The sequence below is a fragment of the Ovis aries genome, chromosome 1 (assembly GCF_016772045.2).
Source record: "Ovis aries strain OAR_USU_Benz2616 breed Rambouillet chromosome 1, ARS-UI_Ramb_v3.0, whole genome shotgun sequence".
Classification (NCBI taxonomy): Eukaryota; Metazoa; Chordata; class Mammalia; order Artiodactyla; family Bovidae; genus Ovis; species Ovis aries.
The window spans coordinates 61,718,792-61,744,961 of NC_056054.1; the positions used below are offsets into that span (position 1 = coordinate 61,718,792).

At 42.2% G+C, this 26,170-nt stretch overlaps 1 protein-coding gene and 1 pseudogene across 13 annotated transcripts in view; both read right to left on the reverse strand.

Moving 5' to 3' along the window:
* Positions 1 to 16,031, reverse strand: part of SSX2IP (SSX family member 2 interacting protein) — a 58,292-nt gene extending 42,261 nt beyond the window's left edge. For 10 of the 13 annotated variants that reach the window (XM_042250427.2, XM_042250425.2, XM_042250423.2 and 7 more), the window contains exon 1: positions 15,919 to 16,031. The gene's annotated coding sequence lies outside the window, so the exon portion shown is untranslated. Of the gene's footprint in view, positions 1 to 15,665; positions 15,807 to 15,918 lie in introns of those variants that run through there. The other 3 variants (XM_060400563.1, XM_060400554.1, XM_060400531.1) reach the window with 1 other exon arrangement.
* LOC114115566 (activator of 90 kDa heat shock protein ATPase homolog 1-like) lies at positions 8,929 to 10,857 on the reverse strand (annotated as a pseudogene).
* Positions 16,032 to 26,170: the final 10,139 nt, after the last annotated feature.

Here is a 26,170-nt window from a genome sequence, read left to right on the forward strand (position 1 = left end):
TATGAAGGCAACCTTCACAACAACCCTGAGTCATCACATTATTTCCCTTTTCAGTGATAAGGGACATGAAGTACAGAAAAGCTAGGTAATTTGCCCAAGGTCACACAGCTGGCAAATGGGAGAATCAGAGGCTATTGCCCACTCCACACTCCAGAGCCCAGGTTGCTGCTTCATGGGTGAGAGGCCCAAGTACAGTACCTGCTACCACCACTCACTAGAGCATTTGGGCAAAACTGCACAAAATAGTGTACAGACACAAACTGCAGGAAAAATTTTCCCGTGTATCCTTTTGAGCTGAGGGAGACAATTGCCGCGAAACTCCAAGTCAGAATCTTCCATTAGAAAGCTACCCTCTTAGCAGCTTACGGAGCAGGAAGCTACGTCAAATCCCTTATAAACACCTTGACCCAGATACTGCTGCAGTATGAGAAACAGTACTTAAAGCACAGGGTCCAAAGTCAGACCACCTGGTTTCAAACTCAGTTCCAGCACTTACAAGGTAAGTGGCTCTGAACAGAAATATCTGGACCTCATTTTCTTTATCTGCAAAAGGAGAGTAAAACCAGTCTTTACCTCAAAGGATTATGATAAAAAATCCAAATTAAATAATTATGGTTAAGTAATAAACTTAGCTTTAAATGTACTTATAACTTTATTAAATAAGTATATTCATGCAAAGGACTTAAAACAGAGTCTTGGGTATATGGTAAGTGCTCAATAAATGTTAGCTATTAGATATTTTACTAATTTGGAGTATTTCCATGATATTTTATAAGTTTAAAGAAAAGGCTGTAGGACAATAACATGATCTTATTTGGTCTTTTTAAAAAATCTAAAGAATGTTCAAACTACTATACAATTGTGCTCATTTCACATGCCAGCAAGGTAATGTTCAAAATCCTTCAAGCTAGGCTTCAACAGTACGTGAACAAAGAAATTCCCAACATATAAACTGGATTTAGAAAAGGCAGAGGGACCAGATATCAAACAGCAAAATCTGTCAGATTAAAGAAAAGGCAAGGGAATTTAGGAAAAACATCTACTGCTTCACTGACGAGGCTAAAGCCTTTGACTATGTGGATCACAACTAACTGTGAAAAATTCTTAAAGAGATGGGAATATCAGACCACCTTACCTGCCTCTTGAGAAACCTGTATGTGGGTCAGGAAGCAAGTTAGAGATGAACATGCAACAAAAGACTGGTTAAAAATTGGGAAAGGAGTACATCAAGGCTGCATATTGTCACCCTGCTTACTTAACTTCTATGCAGAGTACATCATAAGAAATGCCAGGCTGGATGAATCACAAGCTGGAATCAAGATTGCCAGCAGAAATATCAACAACCTCAGATATTCAGATAATACCAACCTAATGGCAGAAAGTGAAGAACTAAAAAGAGCCTCTTGATGAAGGTGAAAGAAGAGAGTGAAAAAGCTGGCTTAAAACTCAACACTCAAAAAACTAAGATTACGGCATCTGGTCCCATCACTTCATGGAAAATAGATGGGGTAAAAGTGGAAACAGTGGCAGATTTTATTTTCTTGGGCTCCAAAATCACTGCTGATGGTGACTGTAGCCACGAAATTTAAAAAAACGCTTACTCCTTGGACGAAAAACCATGAAAAACCTAAATAGCATGTTGAAAAGCAGAGACATCACTTTGCCAACAAAGGTCCATACAGTTAAAGCAAGGTATTTCCAGTAGTCATATATGGATGTTGAGAGTTGACCATAAAGGTTGAGCACCAAAGAATTGATGCTTTTGAACTGTGGTGTTGGAGAAGACTCTTGAGAGTCCCCTGGACTGCAAGGGGATCCAACCAGTCCATCCTAGAGGAGATCAGTCCTGGGTGTTCATTGGTAGGACTAATGATGAAGCTGAAACTCCAATTTGGCCACCTCATGAGAAGAGATGACTCATTTGAAAAGATCCTGATGCTGGGAAAGATTAAGGGCAGGAAAAGAAGGGGACAACAGAGGATGAGATGGTTGGATGGCATCACCAACTCCATGGACATGGGTTTGGATGAACTCAGGGAGTTGGTGATGGACAGGGAGGCCTGGTGTGCTGTGGTTCCATGGGGTTGCAAGGAGTCGGATACGACTGAGCGACTGAACTGAACTATGGTGTTGGAGACGACTCATCTTGAGAGTCTCTTGGACTCTTGTAAGATCAAACCAGTCAATCCTAAAGGAAATCAACGCTGAATATTCACTACAAGGACTGATGCTGAAGCTCCAATACTTCGGCTACCTGATATGAAGAGCTGACTCATTGGAAAAGACCCTGAGGCTGGGAAAGACTGAAGGTAAACGGAGAAGGGGATGACAGAGGATGAGATGGTTGGATGGACATGAGTTTGAGCAAACTCCAAGAGACAATGAAGGACAGGGAAGCCTGGTGCGCTACTGTCCATGGGGTTGCGATTGAAATAACAACAATATACGGATGTATATACACATAAAAGTTTTGCTCTGTAACGTTTGTATAAGAACAGAAAAAATTAGAAGATAAGACCAAGACCAACCTGGGAGTAGAAAAGAGAAGGACAAGGGCAGGACATCCATCCCCTTCACAACGTATTTTCACACACAAAGGTATTATGAATAATCCCTTTTTTTGCGCCTTCCAAATTTTCTATAAGTGAATGCGTTTTTCGTATGAGAAATAAAATCCACATTTTAAAAAGGCAATTACAGAGATAAGCAGAGAAAATGGGGGAGAGTAGCACCAAAACTCACCAAAACTAAAAGCAGAATGGCATGATTGATAAAAAATATAAAACACTTATCTTCAGACTAACCAGTTAAGCGGCCCTGAAGAGCAAAAATTGATTAGAAATATACAAATGTCCCGGAGTTATTCAGACAGTCAATTATGTAAGTGAAATAGAACTTTACCAGAGGTCAGTAGTTTGCAGTTTTAGATGGCAACCCAGCAGTCCACAAAAATTTGAAATGCATAAGTCTTTCTGCTAATCAATTATACTTCTAGGCATCTATTACTGCATATTCAATCATACAAGTTAGCAAGCATGACATATAAGAACACTCTTGACTACAGCTTTATTTTTAATGGCAAGAAATTTGAGAAAATTTAAATATTAATAAGGAGGGAATTCCCTGGCGGTCCAGTGGTTAGGACTCCATGCTTCCAATGCAGGGGGCCCTGATCCGGGAATCAAGATCCTACAAGCCCCATGACGCAGCCAAATGAATCAATGAATGAATAAATAAATATCAATAGAGAAACAGTTAAAAATCAATATATATGGTATAGTCAAAAGAAGGGGTACTCTGGGATTAATAAAGTGAAGTAGATTTGCATATAGTGTGAAAAAAAAGTGATGAAAAACAAAAATATTTTGACTACCATTTTTTGCTACATTATCTAAATACGTTTAGGCAAACAGTATGGAAAGGTTATGAACTGTTAGTGAAGACGGCCCCGGGGAATGGGATGCCTGGGTGTAGTGAGGTCAGTGTTTTCACTTCTACAGCACACCTGTATACAGCTGGATATACTAAGGCATGTACTGTTCTGCAACATTTTTAGAGGTAGTGGATTCATGCACGGTTAATGAGATGGTATGGATGCACTTTAATCCCAGACAGAAGCACCGCTACCTTTTAGTGAAAACATCAATGTAGACAAATGATAAACGTTCCCCATCAATCAATGACACTTCCAGAACCTACCCCCTCCTCATGATCACATATACAAGTGAGCAACGGTGCTGCACTCTTCACACTGACCCTGGCCATGTCAGAGCATGTCTGTGGGGAACCAGCCCACCAGGGAGGAAGGTCTGCCTTGCACTGGTGTGAAGAGCAAAAACACCAGAGTACTGACTGGCCTGGCAAAGATGGACTCTTCCTCCAGATCAATTACAATCTAAACTCAGTAGGGAGAAAGAAGACGGAGGTTGACTTTGGTTTATAACTATTGATATTCTTCTCAAAAAAAAAATGCTCTTAATCTACCAACCTTCTAGGACTCAAGCAGCTAGTACAATGCATTTCTCTCCTTCAAGAGAGCAGCTGATGAAGTTAGATGGGTATGTCCTTACAGTCTATGCCACACCATCTGGTATTTCATTATACAATGACTTCTTATTGCTCATGTTTTCATCTGTTTTGGTCTTAGCTCTTCAAATAAACTCATCTTTTTCAGGGCACTGTCCCCTCAGGGAAGCTGCACAAGGTACTGAAAAAGCACCAGACAAGAGTCAAGGGCCACAGTTCCCAGAGCCACTTCCACACTGTGCAACTCTGAGCAAGGGATCATTTCTTCGGTCTTCAGTTACCACATGTGTAAAATTAGGAGTTTTAAAGACTTTTCCATTCTACTATCTATGATTTTTACATTTCTCATGGGACCTATTATAGAATAGAGTACAGCTATTTATATCAAAATTTTCTCACATTTTTAAGCAGAATATGCGCACGCTATCTTCACAATCATCAAACAAGATTATACTTAATTTTAAGAATTAATTAAGTATAAACCATTTATTTGAAACAAGTAAACTGAAATCATTTTACATGTATTAACTGCTTAAATTTTACAATAACTCAGTCAATTGCCCCTATCAGAGATGAGGAAACAGGTCCAGCAAGCTTTCTTACCCAAGGTCACACAGCTAGAATATGATGAAGTCAAGGAGCAAAGCATAGGAGTCCAGCACATTTAACTACACACCCTCAGTTCAGTTCAGTCGCCCAGTCGTGTCTGACCCTTTGCGACCCCATAACTGCAGCACGCCAGGCCTCCCTGTCCATCACCAACTCCCGGAGTTCACCCAAACCCATGTCCATCAAGTCAGTGATTTCATCCAGCCATCTCATCCTCTGTCATCCCCTTCTCCTCCTGCCTTCAATCTTTCCCAGCATCAGGGTCTTTTCAAATGAGTCAGCTCTTCGCATCAAGTGCCCAAAGTATTGGAGTTTCAGCTTCAACATCAATGAACACCCAGGACTGATCTCCTCTAGGATGGACTGGTTGTTATCTCCTTGCAGTCCAAGGGACTCTCAAGAGTCTTCTCCAACACGACAGCTCAAAAGCATCAATTCTTTGGTGCTCAGCTTTCTTTATAGTCCAACCCTCATATCCATACATGATCACTGGAAAACCATAGCCTTGAATAGATGGACCTTTGTTGGCAAAATAATGTCTCTGCTTTTAAATATGCTGTCTAGGTTGGTCATAACTTTCCTTCCAAGGAGTAAGCATCTTTTAATTTCATGGGTGCAATCACCATCTGTAGTCATTCTGGAGACCCCCAAAATAAAGTCACCCACTGTTTCCACTGTTTTCCCATCTATTTGTCATGAAGCGATGCAGCCATGAAATTAAAAGACGCTTACTCCTTGGAAGAAAAGTTACAACCAATCTAGATAGTATATTCAAAAGCAGAGATGTTACTTTGCTGACTAAGGTCCATCTAGTCAAGGCTATGGTTTTTCCAGTGGTCATGTATGGATGTGAGAGTTGGACTGTGAAGAAGGCTCACCGCCGAAGAATTGATGCTTTTGAACTGTGGTGTTGGAGGAGACTCTTGAGAGTCCCTTGGACTGCAAGGAGATCCAACCAGTCCATTCTGAAGGAGATCAACCCTGGGATTTCTTTGGAAGGAATGATGCGAAAGCTGAAACTCCAGTACTCTGGCCACCTCATGTGAAGAGTTGACTCACTGGAAAAGACTCTGATGCTGGGAGGGATTGGGGGTAGGAGGAGAAGGGACGACAGAGGATGAGATGGCTGGATGGCATCACTGACTCGATGGACGTGAGTCTGAGTGAACTCCAGGAGTTGGTGATGGACAGGGAGGCCTGGTGTGCTGCGATTCATGGGGTCGCAAAGAGTCGGACACGACTGAGCGACTGAACTGAACTGATAGGACCGGATGCCATGATCTTTTCTGAATGTTGAGCTTTAAGCTAACTTTTTCACTCTCTTCAACTTTCATCAACTACACACCCTACACCCTACTATATTGTAGGAGAGGAAGGAATATACAATTTGTGAGTTGCTTTCTCAAATCTGACACAGAGATTCTTGCTTTCTAACACCTCTCCTTGAGACTAAATTATAATCCAATAGTGTTATTCCAATTGAATAACTATATAGAAGCATACAAAATATTAAATAGCAACACAAAAAAAATTCTGAAAAAAAATCTAGTGAATATATAGCCCTTCTCCAGGCTTTCTCCGAATGGCTTTGCAGAACACTTTGCATTAACTCTGCAGTACAGAACCAACTGTAATAACACTTTCTCTCCCACCACCTAAGCTGCATTCCTGGCCAGCAGGCCTGTCAGTATACTGCTTGTACCCTTGCTTTGGTATGGCAAACAGATGGGGAAACAATGGCAACAGTGACAGACTTTTACTTTGGGGAGCTCCAAAAATCACTGTAGATGGTGACTGCAGAAATGAAAGTAAAAGACGGTTGCTCCTCGGAAGAAAAGCTATGACCAACCTAGACAGCATATTAAAAAGCAGAGACATTACTTCGCCCACAAAGGTCCATCTAGTCAAGGCTGTGGTTTTTCCAGTAGTCAGGTACGGATGTGAGAGTTGGAGGATGTGAGAGTTGGACTATAAAGAAAGCTTAGCACCAAAGAACTGATGCTTTTGAACTGTGGTGTTGGAAAAGACTCTTGAGAATCCCCTGGACTGCAAGGAGATCCAATTAGTCCATCCTAAAGGATATCAGTCCTGAATATTCATTGGAAGGACTGATGCTGCAAGTTTAAGCTCCAATACTTGGCTACCTGAGCAAAGAGCTGACTCACTGGAAAAGACCCTGATGCTGGGAAAGACTGAAGGGAGGAGGAGAAGGGACGACAGACGATAAGATGGCTAGATGGTATCACCGACTCGATGGACATGAGTTTTAGTAAGCTCCCGGAGTTGGTCATGGACAGGGAGGCCTGGCATTCTGCAGTTCATGGAGTCAAAGAGAGTCAGACACGACTGAGTGACTGAACTGTACTTGCTTTGGTATAGGTATCATAACTGACCCTCAGTCAATATGGAATCCAATAAAATTTGCTGAATGAACGTCAACTAAGTTTGATGATGTATTAATGTGATGTATGCTGCTTTAAGGGCTTCCCTGGTGGCTCAGAGGGTGAAGCATCTGCCTTCAGTGCGGGAGACCCGGGTTCAATCCCTGTGTCGGGAAGATCCCCTGGAGAAGGAAATGGCAACCCACTCCAGTACTCTTGCCTGGAAAATTCCATGGACAGAGGAGCCTGGTAGGATATAGTCCATGGCGTCACGAAGAGTCGGACACGACTGAGTGACTTCACTTTCACGCTACTTTAATACTGTGACAGACCAGAATCAACACTTCAGTCATGCTGCAACTTAGTAAGGCTTTCAATGGAGTCTTGATCATCTCTAAGTCTTTCAGCTTAGAGAAGCAGGAAGATGATTAGATGTTTGAATCAAGAACACTTAAGAGTCAGTATGAAAGTGAAAGTCACTTAGTCATGTCTCACTCTTTTCGACCCCAAGGACTGTACAGTCCATGGAATTCTCCAGGCCAGAATACAGGAGCGGGTAACCTTTCCCTTCTCCAGGGGGTCTTCCCAAGGCAGGGACTGAACCCAGGTCTCCCACATTCTTCCAGGGCAGAGCTAGGAATAGCAGCAATCATTCTTAAGAGAGGATTAAGGAAAAAAAACAAAAAAAAACCCACATTGATCTAACTTTGTAAACCTGAAAGTGAGCTAAGTGAGAATGAAATACCAATAAATGGCAATTATTTTTTAAATCTTATTTGGACTTCTTAGCCAGCTTAAAAGTAGAAAAACAGGCAGTTTTGGCCACAGTTTCAGAGGGTCCATGAAGCCATCCAGAGATTGGCCAAGGATCATGGACAGGGACTGAAGAACTTGTTTCAGATAACTATGTGAAGCTGGTAGGTGCGAAGAACTGCTGCTCTTAGCTTTTACCACCTGCCAAATGTGTTCACCAGCCATGTCACTCAGCCTTACCATGGCCCTAGGAAGGAGTAAATACAATGCTACTTTCTTGATGGAAGAATATGAAACTCAGGGAGGTAAGATAACTTAGCCAGTTGCACACCTGAAAGACAGAAAGGAAAACTTAGCTCTTTAACCAGGAAGGTAAGAATAAGACTAGCTTACAGCCTCACCTTGGAGATACTGTGGTTTGCTTCCCGATTACTGCAATAAAGCAAGTCACATGAATTTTTTGGTTTCCCACTGCATCTAATAGTTATGTTTACATCACACACGTAGTCTATTACATGTGCAATAACAGCATTATGTCTGAAAAAACAATGAACATGCCTTAATTAAAAAATAACTTTACTGCTAAAAAATGTTAATCACACCTGACAATGCAGGGTTGCCCAAAACCTTCAATTTATTAAAACACACAATGATGTGAAGCAAACTGAAGAGGTATGTCTGTATCTGATTCCAAAGCCTCATAAACCTTGGCCTCCTCTTGACATTCAACAGGTATCTGGAGCAAATGATGTAAATTTTTTGAGACCATCTCTTCATAAACTAACACAGCTGGTGATAGACTGTATTAAATGATGAATTCTAAAAGGTCTTTTGCTTCATTTTTAAAATTACATTTATTTAGCATAGGTACACCTAAAGGAGAACTCACCCTCTGTTCCCACCCAGCAGAAAGCATGCACAAACCCAAGGTACACATGAAGGGAAGGGACCCTGGTGCCAAGTTAGTGGTCAGGATGGTGCAATCCTCTGAGTCCCAAGCCTCAGTCAGGAGAGGGTTGGACTGAGATACTGGGCAGCCTGTACTCCCGCTGCTGGCCCTAAGAGAAGCGTGCCCTATAGCCAAAGGTCTGTTTGATGCCCTCAATGTAGTACCGCTGCCAACCCTGCCGCATTCTCTCCTCCTCATGGGCAGAATGCCTCAGCCTTCCAAACACAGCTCATTCTCTCCATTCTTGTCAATGAAGGTCAAGGTGATGGTGGCAAAGCCACCTTCTGGCCAAGATTTAAACCTCCACTTCATCGCAATATGTTTCTCAGGGACCAGTTCAACGAATTCTCCAGACACTGACACCAACCAACTGAAACTTGCCACCTTTCTCTGCTTCTAACATTGCAGGAGGGCTTTCCAGGTGAAGCGGAAATACAGGAAATGCAAATTTAATCCCTGGGTTGGAAAGATCCCCTGGAGTAGAAAATGGTAACCCACTTACTCCCGTATTCTTGCCTAGAGAATTCCATGGACAGAGGAGCCTGTCAGGCTACAGTTCATGGGGTCGAAAAGAGTAGGACCCAACTAACTGACTCAACACAAACACATAACATTACAGGAGCATGGGTATAGGGCTGAACCAAAAAAAAAAAAAAGGGCAAACCAAAACAACTCTGTAGCGCTCTGATCTGGGTTTTTGAAGGGGCAGATTTGGCCTTGCGCTCCTCAGTTTTCAGTGCTGGCTGCCTGGCTGGGTCTACTGACTCTCCATGATTGTATGGAATATCGTACCCTATGTGAACTCTGTTTTGAAGATGCTGCTGATTCTTTAAGGCCATGAGATTTGTGTCTGGCTCATTTCTGGCAAAGCTCACACTAATCTCCATTTCATCCACACTATTTTCATCAGACAAATTGAGGATCTCCACATGGCCCTTGTATTCTCCAGAGGTACCTGTCCAGTTTAGTTTGATGCTCCACTCATAAAAGAAGGTAAATTTGCCTTTGTGATGGTTAATGGATGACTTCCCATCAAGTTTATTTGCTCCTGACACCTTGAACTTCTCATTTAGCACACACATAAGAACAGTGTTTTGAGTTTACCTGTGGACGTATTCAAAGCATCCCTCTCAATGCCAGCTGTTGACATTGGTGGTATCTGCTTATTCGTACCTCCATGGTCCAGCATGGGTCACCCTCACCCTACCTGGCCATCGGCTCTCCTCACATGCTGCCACCAGCTCCTGAGCAGCCACAGTCTCAGGACCATTCAGTCCCAGCCTCCCAGCAGTGCCTGGAAACTACTAGAAGCCAAAATGTCTTCTTGCTATTACATGCTTAATCCTATGCAGAAGGACATTTCTAGAGCTTGAATCCAGAATACAGGCATATCTCACTTTACTGTTATTGTGCAGATATTTGCAGATATTGTGTTTACAAATTGAAAGTTTATGGCAACCCTTTATCAAGAAAGTCAACTGGCACCATTTTTTATAATAGTATTTGCTCACTTTGTGTCTCTGTCCTCATTTTGTTAATTCCTACCTAATATTTCAAACTTTTTCATTGTTACTGTGTTTGTTATGGTGAACTGCAGTCAGCGGTCCTTGACACTACTGCTACTACAGAAAGATTAGGATTTGCTGATAATGGTTAGTATTTTTTAGCAAAAAAGTACTTTTTAATTACGGTATACACATTGTTTTTCAGGTATAATGCTACGCGTACTTAAAAGACTATAATACAGTGAAAACATAACTTTTATATGCACTCGGAAACCAAAAATTCACGTGACTCACTTTATTGCAATATTCACAAAACTGGAACCAAATCCATTATATTTCTGAGGGTGGCTGTGGAAGAATGCTGAAGGTTCCATCTTTTCGAAAGGAAGCACAATCATATTAAAATCAACCAGCAAAAGACTGGGAGAAGGCAATGGCACCCCACTCCAGTACTCATGCCTGGAAAATCCCATGGACGGAGGAGCCTAGTAGGCTGCAGTCCATGGGGTAGCTAAAAGTCGGACACGACTGAGCGACTTTCACTTTTCACTTTCATGCATTGGAGAAGGAAATGGCAACCCACTTCAGTGCTCTTGCCTGGAGAATCCCAGGGATGGGGGAGCCTGGTGGGCTGCCATCTCTGGGGTCGCACAGAGTCGGACACGACTGAAGCGACTTAGCAGCAGCAGCAGCAGCAGCAGCAGCAGCAAAAGACTGACAAACTCAAGACTCTATCCTTTATAACCTAAACTATTAACCATTAGGCAAAAAGTACAGTCGTCCTCCAGGATCCAAAAGGGGTTGGTCCCAGGGCCCCCGCAGATTCCAAGCTCTGAGGATGTTCAAATCCCTTATAGTACAATACAATGAACACAGTCAGCCCTCCTTATCCACAGGATTCACAGTCACAGATTCAACCAACCTGGGTTCAATTCAATTGATTCAATTCAATCTGTGGTTGGTTGAATCTGTGGATAAAGAGGACGGACTATATATATGCAATGGCTGGTATCCACCTCGGATTACATGTATCTACTGGCCACTCATGAAACTAAATTCTTTTAGAACAATATTATTCTAGAAGTCTCCTCCCACATTATGCTTACGAAATAGGTCCCATTTTCAGTAGCCCTGCCACAAAAATATTATAGCAAACATGGCAATAATGGTCGGGGCTGGCTGGCCAGATTAGCCAGTGACAATGAAGACAGTGAAGGAAAGATAAGAAAAGCTTCAGAAGCTGGGCTGACAAACATGGTGACAGATATACAAAAGGGAGGCGTGTATTCTCTCATGGAAAAATGTGTTTGTGGTACTAGTGTCACATAGATAGAACACAGAAGTAAGGTTAGCAGCAGGTTTGGTGACGTGTGTGAAGTATAAAGGGCTCAGTGTAGAAAGTTAGTTAAGTCACTCAGTCATGTCCGACTCTTTGCAACCCCGTGGACTGTAGCCCACCAGGCTGCTCTGTCCATAGGATTCTCCAGGCAAGAATACTGGAGTGGGTTGCCATTTCCTTCTCCAGGGGATCTTCCCGACCCAGGGATCGAACCCAGGCCTCCTGCATTGCAGGCAGACGCTTCAACCTCTGAGCCACAGAACTCACTGGGTTCATACAGGTCCTCATGAAACATTCCGGAGAAGGCAATGGCACCCCACTCCAGTACTCCTGCCTGGAAAATCCCATGGACGGAGAAGCCTGGTGGGCTGCAGTCCATGGGATCACTAAGAGTTGGACACAACTGAGCAACTTAACTTTCACGCGTTGGAGAATGAAATGGCAACCCACTCCAGTGTCCTTGCCTGGAGAATCCCAGGGATGGGGGAGCTTGGTGGGCTGCCATCTATGGGGTCACACGGTTGGACATGACTGAAGCGACTTAGCAGTAGCAGCAGCAGCAGCAGCATGAGACATTCAAATGAGGATAAACTCTAGGGCCTGGAGATTAAGATATCAGGGCAGATTTAGGAGTCATCAGCATACATGTGGTAGTTGAATCTTTACAGAAAAAAAGGGGGGAGGCAGAAAGAACCTTCAAGAACATCAGCATGTAAGAGGTGAGGGCAAGTGACCTTGATCTAGGAGATAAAAATACAGGAGTCAGGGGAGGTTTTAGGGAAACCAAGGAAAACGAGTTTTAGAGAGGAGGAAATGAGGAACAGCAGCAAATGCCACAGAAAGAGCAGAGCTAAATAGAATATTATGTTCAGTCCGGTAATTAAGGACTCTATGACAAAGCTGAGGAGTAAAAATGGAAATCAGATTTCAGAAAAATGATCAGTAAATAAAAGCAGATAATAAACAAAGATCACTCATTCAAGAAGTTTAGTTTAACAGAATATATTTACCCTCTCTGAATGTAAAGGGTTTAGCTGATATTCACAAATAGAACAAAAAAGAAAAAATTCTGCCTTTAAGTTAGTTCTTATTCAATTGCAGCATTTTTATGTCAAACAGTTAAGTATTCAAAAGATGTAAAGTGTTTTTCCAGGCACCATTCTGGATACTAACATATCATTTAATCATCACAAACCTATGAAGTAGGTTTTACTATTCCTAATTTACAAATGAGACAACTAAGGCACACAGAAGATACACTACTTTCTGAGGTCCAATAGCTAGTAGTACGGTAGTCAAATCTAAAATTTCACTCAAAAGAAGTGGGGAGGGCAACCTGAGAAGTGAGGGTTAATAGATGAAAACTGCAAATGTTATAGTAAGACTGCACTGACTGTTTAACTGGACACATTTTAACATCTATTCAAGAACTTATTTTTAATTAGACAGAATCTGTGTCTTCTCTCATCTCAGAATCCCACATTGCTGAGACCTGACATAATCATGCCTCTTGTGACACCCAGATTCAGCACTGTTAGAACTGTCATTTCTCTTACTGAATCACAAGTTGATTGAAAACGGATGTGTATATTATTTATCTTGGTGTATTTATTCCTCTAATCCTAAAAGTAGAAGATTCTAGACTTACTATGGTAACCATTTCACAGATATACAAGTATCAAATTATGTTGTGTACCTGAAACTAATACTGTTATATGTCAATTATACCACAATTTAAAAAAGAAAGATGCTCAATAAAAGCTGGTTGTATGAATGATCATTTTTACTTTTCAGAACATCCTGGGGGCTTCAATAACTTATTTTTAAAGTCTTAAACTGCTATGTACTAATCTGACTCAGATATTATTTAAATCGTCTATGGACCACTCAAATTACTGATTTTGCTGGAAATACCATTCTGAAGTAAAAATCAAGTATAATTCCCCTGGATAAAACTTTTTAAGGATTCTCTATCACCTACTAGTCAAAGGTCATAGCCCTGTTTTCCAACCTTACCTCTAATCCTAGTTACCTGCTTCCAACTACCAAACTGGGATTCCCTGGTGGCTCAGTGGTAAAGAATCTGCCTGTCAATGCAGAAGACGTGGGTTTGATCCCTGGGTCAGGAAGATCCCCTGGAGGAGGAAACGGCAACCCACTGTGGTATTCTTGCCTGGAAAACTCCATGGACACAGGAGCCTGGCAGGCTATACAGTCCATGGACTCACAAGAGTCGGACACAACTTAGTGACTAAGCCACCGCAGCAACAAACAAGTAGGTGCAAGTCACCAGCCTCGTGGGACGTACTTACGTTTTAGTGGGGGGAGATAAAAAATAAAGCTGACATTTTATTAGATTTTTGTTAATTGCTCCGTTTTAATCTGTCTTTTGGTCATTGTTGTTTATCCTTTTTAAATAAAATTTAAAAATCCAACGATACACATACAAAGCTCTGGAAGTGCTCCGACTTAAGTGTGTAAAATGAATTAAAATGACACAATTCTGGAGCAGTGTCTTTTTTATCTTTTTATTTATAGATGCATACCACAATGAAAGCACTCAATATCTTTTATAAAACCTGAGTCATAGCTAGTTTGGTCAAAAGAAGCTATGTGAGGTTTTCAGACAGCCCCAAAATATAACGTGTCAGCCTTGAGGCCGTAGGCACATCATCTTAACAGTTACTGTTTTCTCTTACAGACTGCCTCAGCATGTTTCCAACACAATGTGCTTTAACAAGCCCTGTCACAAGGCGCAATGTGTTAGGAGGAGATCTTCACATTTCATCCTAGAATAACTAAGTCTTTGCAGTTATCTTCAAGCTGCTTCATCCATGTTACTAAATCCTGGGCCATGATTATCTTCATTGTACAGATGGGGGAAGGAAGGATATAAAATGACTTGACTGAAGAGTCCCAGCAAGTCACTGAAAGAGCCTTCATTTTAACTATCCATTCCTGTTCCTTTCTTCAACCAACCATTCTGAGAAACTCTCACCGCCAACAGGCAGAAAAGAGCATCAAACTAGTTATTTGCTTTTACTTGTTTAACGTCAATGAATAACAGAAGCTTCCTAGACCTGCAGGTTATGATAGCTGTAGGATAGGAGATTTGATAGATTAAGGTTTGCTGACTGAATTCAAATTCATAAATCTACCTCTAACTTCTTCTAAATTTCAAAAGAGCATGAAGCAAACTTTAAAGGCTTTTTTTTTTCCCCCCTCTCTCCCCTGATCTCTAATTCTATCGAAGTTTGCTCAGTCCCCTAAATGTGTCAAGTCATACCTACCTTTTCCGTTCAGGATCCAGGCTGCCCAAATTTTCTCCTACTTAAACTGTAAACCAATCCCTCCTGAGCCAAGACACCTATCATTCCTAGCCAACTCTAGATCTAGACACTAATCTGAACTGTTAGAGGAGCCCAGCAATGTTAAATTCCAGGCAGCCCCCACCTCTTACACCTCCAAACCACTCTGGGAGGAGTGCCTCTTCTAATCGTCGCCCCATTGTGGGGTCCAGAAAAGGGAAAAGTCAAGTGTCTCAGATTCAATAAAAACTATTATCCACGTTGGGAATTTGGAGATCACAACTACTAATGGAAGTAATAACCTAAAGATTCCCACGTTATACGTGCTGAGGACAAATTACTTAGCAGATGAAATTTCCTAGCCCAAGTGACTTGCATAACTGGGCGATTAGCACAGGCTCGAAAAAGAGCAGGAAGCTCATACTTCAGTTTACTGTACTTTACTACAGAATTCTACACCAAAACATCTTCACACACGCCTGCCTTGAGATGATGTAAGTTGTTGCCCTAGTCTTTTAACCAGAACGGTAGGGGGGTTCTCTTCCCCTACAGCGGCCACCGACCACTCCTGCTAACGACTGGCCCCTGTGGCTCGAGCTAACAACCTCGAAGCCCGCGAGCCCCGCAGCTTCAGCTCGGCGGACACCGCAGCCCCAAACTGGCCATCCCCTCCTCCCCCACGTCCCCGCGTTGCTCGTCATCCCGCGCCAGGCGCCACCCTCTCTCCATCCCGGAGAGGGTTTGGGGCTCCGCTCTGCGACTATCAGCGGGAGCGGTCCCCGCGTCGACACCTACCTCCCACCTCCTCCTCCAGGCGCCGCCGGGGGTCAACGCTCGCCCGCCTCCTCCAACGGCCCCAACGGCAGCGCCAAGCCTCCCGCAGAGAAGCGGGGCGCCGCTCCAGGTGCCGGCGCTCACCTCCGCGCCCGCCCTCCCGACCCCGGCCGGCGCCCGCCCCCCGCCCGCCCTCCTGCCCCAGTCCCCGCAGGCGCCGTCGCCGCTCCCCAGGCGGGCGCGTCACAATCCCGGCGCCGGGTGAGGCTCTCACCTTCACGGCCCCCGGCTGTGGCGGGGAAGCACCGCTCGGATCCTAGACCTGCTCGCGCAGCCCGGAGGGCCCGCACAGGCGCGGCTGCACGCTGAGCCCGGGCCGACGGCCCCGCCTCCACCTCCGGCTCCCGCCTTCCCCGCCCCCGGCCCGGCTCCGCCCCACCCCTCGCGGCCACCTCCCCTGCCCCGCAGGTTCGCAAGGCCTAGCCGCTTCCCATTGGCTCCGCCAGTTGCTAGGCGATGAACAACAGCGGCCTGCATTGGTCCGGTGGCACCTCCAAAAAAACCCGGAGAAAAAGAAAACCTCATCCCTAGAGCCCGAGCGGGATGCGGCCGCAGCTGCGGCTCTCGGCACCTGTTACGCCCTGTGATTCACCCTGCTGGGTCCTCAGGCTCTCCACCCCCTCCTCACGCCCGCGGAGCCCGGGGCCCCGGGCTTCATGGGGCTAGGGGCGGGTGGCGGGGTCGTGGCTGCTTCAAAGCACAAGTCCCGAGCCCCTGTGAACCCCAGCACCCACCCGAGCAAAAGTGAAGCGCCCAATAAAGCTCTGTGGGCTTGAAAAAGTGGGGAAATAAACCAAACAGCCGGCACCCAGAATTAGGTCAGGCCCAGGGGAAGGGAGGTTCCAGCGCTGGGAGTCGAGGATGCCAAGGAGAAAAGTTCATGTAAATTTAGGGCAAGAATTGGACCTAGGCGAAAGACAGCGGGAAGTCTAAGAAAAGGCATTCGTGAATTAGAAGTTTATGCAAAACTGCCCCACACCCAGTGATCAAAATATGCGCAAAGAAAATGTATGCCCGCTACTCCCTTAGCCAGGTCATGGCGGCTCCGCTCGTGCTCCATGGCCTCCTAAAATTCTCCAGCGGAGATGAGACGCCAGAAAAAGGAAGGAGATCAGATGGAGAAATCGCAGGCTTATGAGTTGAGTTATAAAACAAAGACGTACTTGGATAGATTTTTTTTAAGTGAAGCCAAGAAATTTACTCAAGAGAGTAAAAACAGGTTTGGTATTTTAAGGAGGATCCTGAGAGCACTTTGAAACCAAAATACTATGAGAGAAGGACAAGAATTGTTAAAACTGAAGAACAAGGGAGAAAGGAGTGCCTTCTTCCAGTTCACACACGTATATCCAGCCCCAATCCTGGATGAAAGATCAAGGCGAGAAAATGAACATGCCATGGCGACAACTTCAGAATCCAAGGTAACCCTCCTGTTGCTTTTGGCCTAAGCTATCGGGAGGCCAGGACTGATGCAGGTAAGCATAGGTGAATGACAGGCCCTCATTATAAAGAGAGACGCCCCAGTGCAGGCTGGTGGTAAGGTAGGCCAATTATTACCAAAAGTTAATCGCTAACCCGGACAACTGATGAGACTAGAGTGGGGTTACCCCTGCTCCGGAGAAGAGTTCTGAAATTTCAACTGTCCACCCCTTAAAACCCCACACCCCTTCCCATCTTAAGAAGCAAGTTCGTGTGACGTTTGTCTTTGAAGTAACACTTCCAGCTTCATTTTGACCATTTAACTGCCTCACTGTCAAAAAGCAAGAGTTTACTCTCCGATTAGCTAGAAGCATGGAGATCCGTTAATTCAATAAGCTGTGTCTGCGACTTCCTTTTGTGGCCTAACAATTTACAGAGTAAGATTTCAAGAAGGCTTGGGTCAGAAAGAGGAGAAGGCAATGGCACCCCACTGGGTCAGGAGGAAGTGAGTTAGGAAAAGTTCAGGCTCTGCCTCAGGCCACAAGGGTGAATCAGACCTGTCAAATTAAACCAGCGCTTTACTGTCTTGCTCTAGAGACCCACTTTCCATTTCTAAAAGTTATTGAGGGGCCCCAAAAGCTTTTGTTTATGTGGGTTATATGTATTAATATTTACTATACTAAAATTAAAACTGAGAAATCTAAAAATATCTAAAAAATAATTACGTCTTACCATAAATAGCACATTTTAATGAAAAATAACCATGTTTCCCCCTAAAATAGTAGCAAGAGTGATGTTACTTTAAAAATTTGCAAATATCTGTAATATCCAGCCTAATGGAAGAAAACTGGAGTTTCAAATCTGCTGCATTCAATCTGTTGCACTATTTCAGATGGCCCCTGGAAAACTCCATTGTACCCTCAGAATGGGAGTTTAAAACCAAAAAGGCAAATAACATTTTAGTATTAGAACAAAATAGTTTTGACCTTGCAGACTCCCTGAAAGTGTCTTGGGGATCAGCTCTTAACACCCTCTCCCCTTCCTCAGATTAATGCTCTGCAAGCCACCAGTCTACACAGGTCTTGCTTCTCTGTCCCTCTTTGTCAGTGACTGTTTTAGGAACTAAGTGTGTGGTGTGAACGTAATGGGAAGGTGGAAGAAAGAGACTCCAGGGGGAGGGTTTTATTTCTGAGAACCCCTAAGAAGTTTTTTCCTTACTTCTTGCCTTGGCCATCTTCCAGTTAGCAAGATATGTTTCAACCTATGGTGGCACATCCTGGAACAATGAGCAAAGAAAATATAGGAATGGTAACCTAGAACCAAAAGGTCACTAAGTGGCTAAGTTAACCTACCCTGGCTCTGCATACCTCATGACTACTCACGTATGACATAGTAAGTGGTCTGATGCCTAAGCCATTTTAGTTCAGGTATGCAGTTCCTTGGGGCTTCTCCGGTGGCTCGGAGGTAAAGAATCTCTGCAATGCAGGAGACGCAGGAAATACAGGTTCGACCCTTGGATTGGGAAGATCTGGAGGAAGGCATGGCAACCCACTCCAGTATTCTTGCCTGGAGAATCCCATGGTCAGAGGAGCCTGGTGGGTTACAGTCCGTAGGGTCACAAAGAATCAGACACGATTGAAGCTATTGAGCGATCATGGGATGCAGTTTCTTGCAGCCAAGAAGATCCTGGCTATCCTTTAATCAGGATAAAGATTAAAGAACTTGGCTGCAGCCTGAAAATGGTCTAAGGACACTTTGGGCCCAGGGACAAAGGAATTGGGCCTAATAGGACTTTGCTCTAAAGGAAACAAAGGGGAAAGACATGATCTGGAATGTTTCTTAATGTTTAACTATGGTTACTTTCCCCTTTCCTGGCAAAATTAGGAGATTGATTATCAAGTGATGTTGTTTTCCAAAAAACATAAAAACTTCCATCCTTGCTCCTTGTAGTCTGTATCACAGTGGTCAGAATAACGTGTCATGCCACTTTTCTGCTTTGCTTCCCTTCAGTCAGTGTTAAAGTCAAATTTCTTTCCATGGCTACAAGTTTCTTATCACTTGTCCTCCATCTCCTTATCTCTTTGATCTTGTAGCCTACAAAATCTCTCCCTTACTCAACCATTAGCCACCCCAGTGCTCCTCATGCTTGCTGGGACTTTCCTACCTCAGAACCTTTACACTGTCAGTTTGAAGTTTCTTCTCCTTAACGTCTGTATTACTTATCTCTGCCCTTACAAATCTAACCAAAGTCGTCATTTTTGTGAGGCCCAACCTAACATTATTTAAAATTGGACACCCCCCCCCCCCACAGCTTCCTAAAGCTCTCTTCCCTTGCTCTTATATAATCTTCAACCATAATACAGAGTTCACTTAGTTTTATTTGTTGTTTGTTTGGTACATCTCCTTTACTAGAATGTAAGCCCAGCAGGATTGGAGAAGAAATGGGCACCCCACTCCAGTACTCTTGCCTGGAGAATCCCAGGGACGGGGGAGCCTGGTGGGCTGCAGTCCATGGGGTCTTGAAGAGTCAAACATGACTGAGCGACTTCACTTTCACTTTTCACTTTCATGCATTGGAGAAGGCAATGGCAACCCACTCCAGTGTTCTTGCCTGGAGAATCCCAGGGACGGGGGAGCCTGGTGGGCTGCCATCTGTGGGGTCACACAGGGTCGGACATGACTGAAGTGATTTAGCAAACCCAGCAGGGACAGATTTTGTCTCATTGTTCACTGCTGTGTTTGTGCTCAGTCGCATCCAACTCTTTGTGACCCCATGAACTGTAGCCCACCAGGTTCTTCTGTCCCTGGAATTTTCCAGGCAAGACTACTGGAATCAGTTGCCATTTCCTTTTCCAGAGGATCTTCCTGACCCAGGGATCGAACGTGAGTCTCACCTCCTGCATTGGCAGGAGGATTCTTTACTACCACTGAGCCACCTGGGAAGCCGTCACTGATGTATGTCCAGTGCCTAAATCAGTGCCTGGTACTTAGTGATTAGTACTCAGTAATTATCGGTGAATAAATATAACTTTAAATGGATGTTTTTCATTCCAAATAAACCACCTTGGCCAAGTATATACATGTTCCTATGCTGCTGCTTAAAAGTATCACATTTGTAGACACGGAATTTTTGAAAAGAATTCTTTCTTTGAGAATAAATCTGATTTTTGGAATAGTCCAAAAGTTATTCAGACCCAAATCTGATGAACACATTCTGGAGTCATGTTAAAAATGCCAAAACCTGTGTTTTCCAACTAAGTTACTGCATTTGGGTGGATAGGGAAAGGTCAAAAAGCAAAATGTGTTTGATTTTCTGAGACAGTAAAGTGACTGTGAACATAATTTCAAAGAGGAGTTCTAAAAATAACACTAGTAGCAAGTTGCAGGAAGAGTGTACATATATTTTAAGCTCTATATGTTTCAGTGTATGTGTGAGTGAATCTCTTCCAACATGTCTGGTCTGCAGACTTCCATTCTTGCCCTTATTTTTTTTTTTTCAAAACTGAAGATCAGATTCTCCCTGCTGCCCTCTCCTTCAGTTAAGAATCTTTCATGGCCTTTCATAGTGCTTAGATGAAATTGACCTTCCTACCCAGATCTTGCATGATCTGACCCCTATACTCCTCTTGGAATGCTCACTTTGGTATACTGAAGTGATATACTATATGCAGTGGCCCCCTTTTTTCTTGTCTGGCCCTTTGAACCTGCAGTTCAGTCTGCCGGAAGGTTCTTCCAACAAGAGTTCAGCAGTGTGACTTCATTTTCCATCATTGAGATCCCACTTCCATATATCCCATGTCTGATTTGTCTACTTATTTGCTTGCTGATTATCTGTTTCCTCCCACTAGAATGTAAACCCCATGAAGGCAGGGATCTTGTTGATCATATTTGCCTCTGTAGCCCCAACCTCTTCATGCCTTCACTGGACGGTTGCTAACCATACTGTTAGAAGTGAAATTGCTTTACATTGTATTAACTCCTGTGATATATAAATTTTTATAAGTATGTATTATTACAATTTTAAAGTATTTTAATTTTGCTGAAATAAACAGGCTCTGATTTTTAACACATGTAATAAATTAATAATCCACTCCATATTTACTTATTTTTTTTCAAAAACCAGTTTTTCAAATAACCCAGCAAGCATGCAGGTCACATTGCTTCTAATAACATGTATCTTCAAATCTGGATAATAGTGGGCCAACTTATAAAGGCTTTCTGGTATAATTCGTACCATCTGGATTGTTTCAATAGCAGCAACAGTTTCTGGATCTAGTGAGGAACATTGCTTGTCAAGGCCTGTGTACTATAACAGATGAGAAGAAGGGCTGAGTCACCTCTCCCTAACGCCCCCACTTTCATTATTTCTATGCCCTGGCCAGAACTGTCTTTCAAGGGGTGATAGAGTGGAAAAACAAAGTCTCGCTAGATTCTGTACCAGGAACTTTCATTATCTATAACCTCATTTGATTCACAAGATCAACTTAAGCTGTTTGTAATTAACTACAAAATACAGGACAAATTCCAAAGGCCCTGAGACTTCAGAGTCCTCACTGTGGGCTGGAGTGGCCCAGGGAGTTCTCCATGGAGGAGAAGGAAAGGGGCTAGGGCCTTGGGACAATCTGACTCTGCAAGCCTGACAGTAGGCAGAGACCAGACCATTTTTAGGTCTGCTTCCTGGTCTAAAAGGTGGCCTTACTCTTAGCTGTGCTTGGCTTCTCTAGCTCATGAGTGAGTCTCTGCATCATGCTGCATTTCCAAAGATGATTCGTTTCTGGCCAATCCCATTGGATTTAGGCCAGTAATAGTTTAGCTTGAAACGAGTCCTATGCCGTTTATAAAGTGCTGGCTGAGTTTGCAGAAAAAGCAGACCCTTATAGTTCCATCTTTTTCTCATCTCTACCCAGGTGAAGATTCTCAGAAAACTATCCATTACCCATCCTGCTGCTTGTCACTACCCTACCCCCATCCGGCCCCACCACCAGAGACAAACAGAACAGCAGACAAAATACTTGATCATCTTCTAGGAATTTCACTGTTAGTGCTTTAGATTTTTGTCTGGTGTGCTGAATGTTCTGCTCTATCATTTCTTTTGAAAGTGGATTTTTTTTTTCATTTGTTGAGTGTTTTGTTGTTGTTGTTCATTTGTTTTTGAGCCTAGTGATTTTTACCAAGCTCTAACTCCGATTTTCAACTTTCTCTTTGTCCTAAAATTGATATGTCATGTAAAATTTGATTTTGCATAAATCACTCCAACAGTTAATAAGGGGCTATCATAGAAAATCAATCAGGTACCAACCAGAGTAGTTCTCAAACACTATATTTCCAAAAGAGAAGTATTTCCCTTAGGAATTGCAGTCAGTGCACAGGCAGAACACAGGAGCACAGAATCACTCCACACAGCTTACCTTGCTGACCACAGTGACCTCCAGACCTTTCTCGTACAAAGCAATGTGGCTCAGTCCTCATTTCTACACTTGCAAATTTTAAACACCGAGCATCAAGAGGACAACAGAAGAGACTCCAAGGAAGTAGGAAGACTATAAATGACCCAAAATGTTTTTTAGTTATACTGAAATCTATTTAAAAACCACATAGCACAAAGATCCAGCCTTAACTTGAATAGTTGTGACATCATTCAACACCAAACCACCCTTTTATTTCACATAGTCTTAGTTTTCCTGCTCTTATTTTAAAATTTCCTTAACTGTTTAATGAATACTTATTAAATGATTACCATTTGAGAGACTGAGAGATTTTAAGTCCCTGTTCACTACAAGAGGGCTTCCCTGGTGGCTCAGATGGTGAAGAATCTGCCTGCAATGCAGGAGACCCATGTTTGATCCCTGGATCAGGAAGATCCCCTGGAAGAGGAAATGGCAACCCACTTCAGTATTCTTGCCTGGAGAATCCAATGGACAGAGGAGCCTGGTGGTCTACAGTCCACGGTGTTGCAAACAGTCAGAGACGACTGAGCAACTAACAACTGCCTTCTTCTTCTTTTACTACAAGAACTCAAAGTTTCCCAGGAAGACAGAATGATCCATTGACACTTGAGTCTGACTGCCTGCACTGAAATACTGTCTAGCCCACTTGGGTCCATGTTGACATCACTGAGCTCCCAAATCCACCTGGGGTTTTCTTCCTCCAGGCATTCTTTTTAGTAAACAATAAGTGCTTCATGGTCTACATCACTTCTAGTTAGGTTGTTTGATAATTGCAGCCAAATACAATACATTGAAAAAAGAACTTTCATGAAATGATCTCAGGGTGTGATATTTCACTTTATTAATACAAATATATTCAACTGCCACATGTGGAAATAGTCAAGTGAGCAAAAACGTCAATGAAAAATGAAGTATAGGAGTTATTTACAGAGGGCTGAATGAAATAATTAAAGAAGTAGGAACATGTGGGACTGTGTCTTTGCTTTGAACTATAACTATGTATCTTGGATATTAACATTTTTCTAAATTTTATTTTTTTCTTTACTGATTTAACTAGGTCAGAAAAATTAAGACACATTGATAAATACAACTTTTCATGAAATAATTTGCTATTCTGAAAATTTTAGGTTTCAGCTCAATGTCTTCTGGCTAGTCTTTATGTTATATATATATTCCAACAAAAGTCATATGTAAATAATGTATTTAGAAATCAAGTCATAATCTAGATGTACTAGTGAAGCTAAATATTTAAAATTAAATCTATTTGCATAATGAATGACACTTTTGTAGGAAAAATAATCTCCTTATTATTCATCCAGTCTATAAGATCACATTTTAATATGTTGGATTTTCTTAAGAGAGTTCTACTTATCCTTACTTCCTAACCTCAGTTCGCTGGGTTTTTTTTTTTTTTCTGTTTTCTCTATTTTTTGGCCACAGCATTTGGCATGGGGAATCCTAGTTCCCCAATAGAAATCGAACCCATGCACTCACTGTGTCATGAAAGTATGGCGTCTTAACCACTGGACAATCAGGGAAGTCCTTTCACCTAACCTTATTTAAAATCCAAACTTTTGTGTACTACTTTAATGAAGAGTTTTGTGCTATGAATCCCAGTACAGAAAACAGAGATGTTGCAATCAACAAAACAATTTTTAGCTTTTTATTCTGCAACTGGCAATGCAGTTTTGTCTTAGTAATAAATTTCCATTTGATCTCATTATTTCTATTCACTAGGTAAAGTTTTGTTTTGTTTCTACATTCTCAGTGAAGAAATCTGAAAGCTTGATTCCTGGTGGATTTTATTTTCTGCTTTGTAAACCTCTATCAATGATGTCATCAAATAATTGTTTAAATTGAAATACAGTGGAAGAGAATCCCCTTTATATCTCATATTATCCATACAGGATAAATCACCCCATAAAAATTCAGAGTTGAAAAACTTAGATATCAATTAAAATATAGTATTGATTTAAAGTAACTGATTAAGGTTTTACAATAGTGAGTGAATCTGCCTGTCCCTTTAAAAAGAAAAGCTATTGCGTTCTGGTTGCTGAGCTCTCTTGGATTTATTTTATCTTAGCAGCTGTTCCTGAAGTCACTGTTTTTCAAATGAGGGTTTTCAAGCTCTCTGTTGTGTTTTTTCATAACTTATGGTATATGCTATCAAACATAAAACTCAAATTTAGAATGGGGTGGAGGTGAGGACAATTAGAAATACAGGAGAAATAAAGTAATACTGAAAAAAATCTCTAATTTTCATTTAACAAAGACTGTTGAGTATGATCTCCTGAAGCCCCAATGATAGTAGCAAGGCAAAACCCCTGAACCTCTAAGCACCAGAAGTTTGGATGGTATATTTAGTAATAGCGTATGTGTGGGGGAAGATATCCTAAATGGAAATAATGGGACTTTCTGTGGTTATAAAAGATGGGGAAAGAACACATCAAACGCTTTTCTTGCCACTTCAAAATAAGCAGATCATAAATTTTACCTAACGTAGGCTATGCTTTGATCTAGAAAGAATAACTTTATATCTCATATTGCCTTTTGTTTCTTTTATTTTTGTTGTTGTTTTCTTAAGAGGTAGCATAAGTCTGTAAACTCTGAGCAAGGAACCTGGCTTTGCCTCATACTTTTCATTTAATTTACAAATTAAATGATTAGTTTTGCTAAGAGCAAAGTATATATGGAATTTTGATTTCTTTAGGACTCAGTCTTATGAAACTCATTTCTAGTCATGTATAATCATTTCCTAGTATGAATGTCAATGATTTATTGAGTAATTATTGTCAAACTGTATTCTAAGTGCTTACATATTAATTCTTCGAATTCTCAATACAACCCTATGAGGTAGGTATCATTATTGCCTTTATTTCTAAATTAGTAATTAAGAAAGCAGAGGTTAATTTGCTCAAGAATACCCTGCTAGGAAATTTCAGAGTTAGGGTTTAGAGAGCTCTTGTCTTAACCACCATGTCATACCCAGTATTTAGGACTGCCTTAAGCTCTCGTTCGCCAGTCATTTTTGTTCAAATGCCTGCTGACTAGTGAATAGAAATCTTCAAACCAGAATAACCATATCTGCCCATGTTTATGAAGACTCCCCAGTAGTACAGAGCATGGATAGTTTTAAGGGACTCAATTCCACATTCTTAACTTTCATTTCTTTTTTAAAAAATATTTATTTATCTGCTGCTCCAGGTCTATGGGAAGCGGATTCTAGTTCCCTGACCTGGAACTGAACCCAGGCCCCCTGCTTGAGAGCACAGAGTCTTAGCCACTGGACCACCAGGGAAGTCCCTCAACTTCCATTCTTATACATTCCTAAAATTTATGTGCCTGAAAATATGCTTTCAATCTCTTTTCCATACCCCCCCTTTTTTTTTTTTAACAATTTCCATTTTCCCATTCAACATAAGAAAGTCTTTCTTCTCACAAATTCTATATCATATTGTGGTGTGTTGACTTCAGTTGCACAAAACATGGAAAATCAGAAGCCTGTGTGAGTGCTGAGAAAGGGAATAACCATGATGACTGGGGAACAAAAGTGTGTCACCTGCTAGAGTACGAACGATAATTTAAATGGCTTTAGTTCAGATT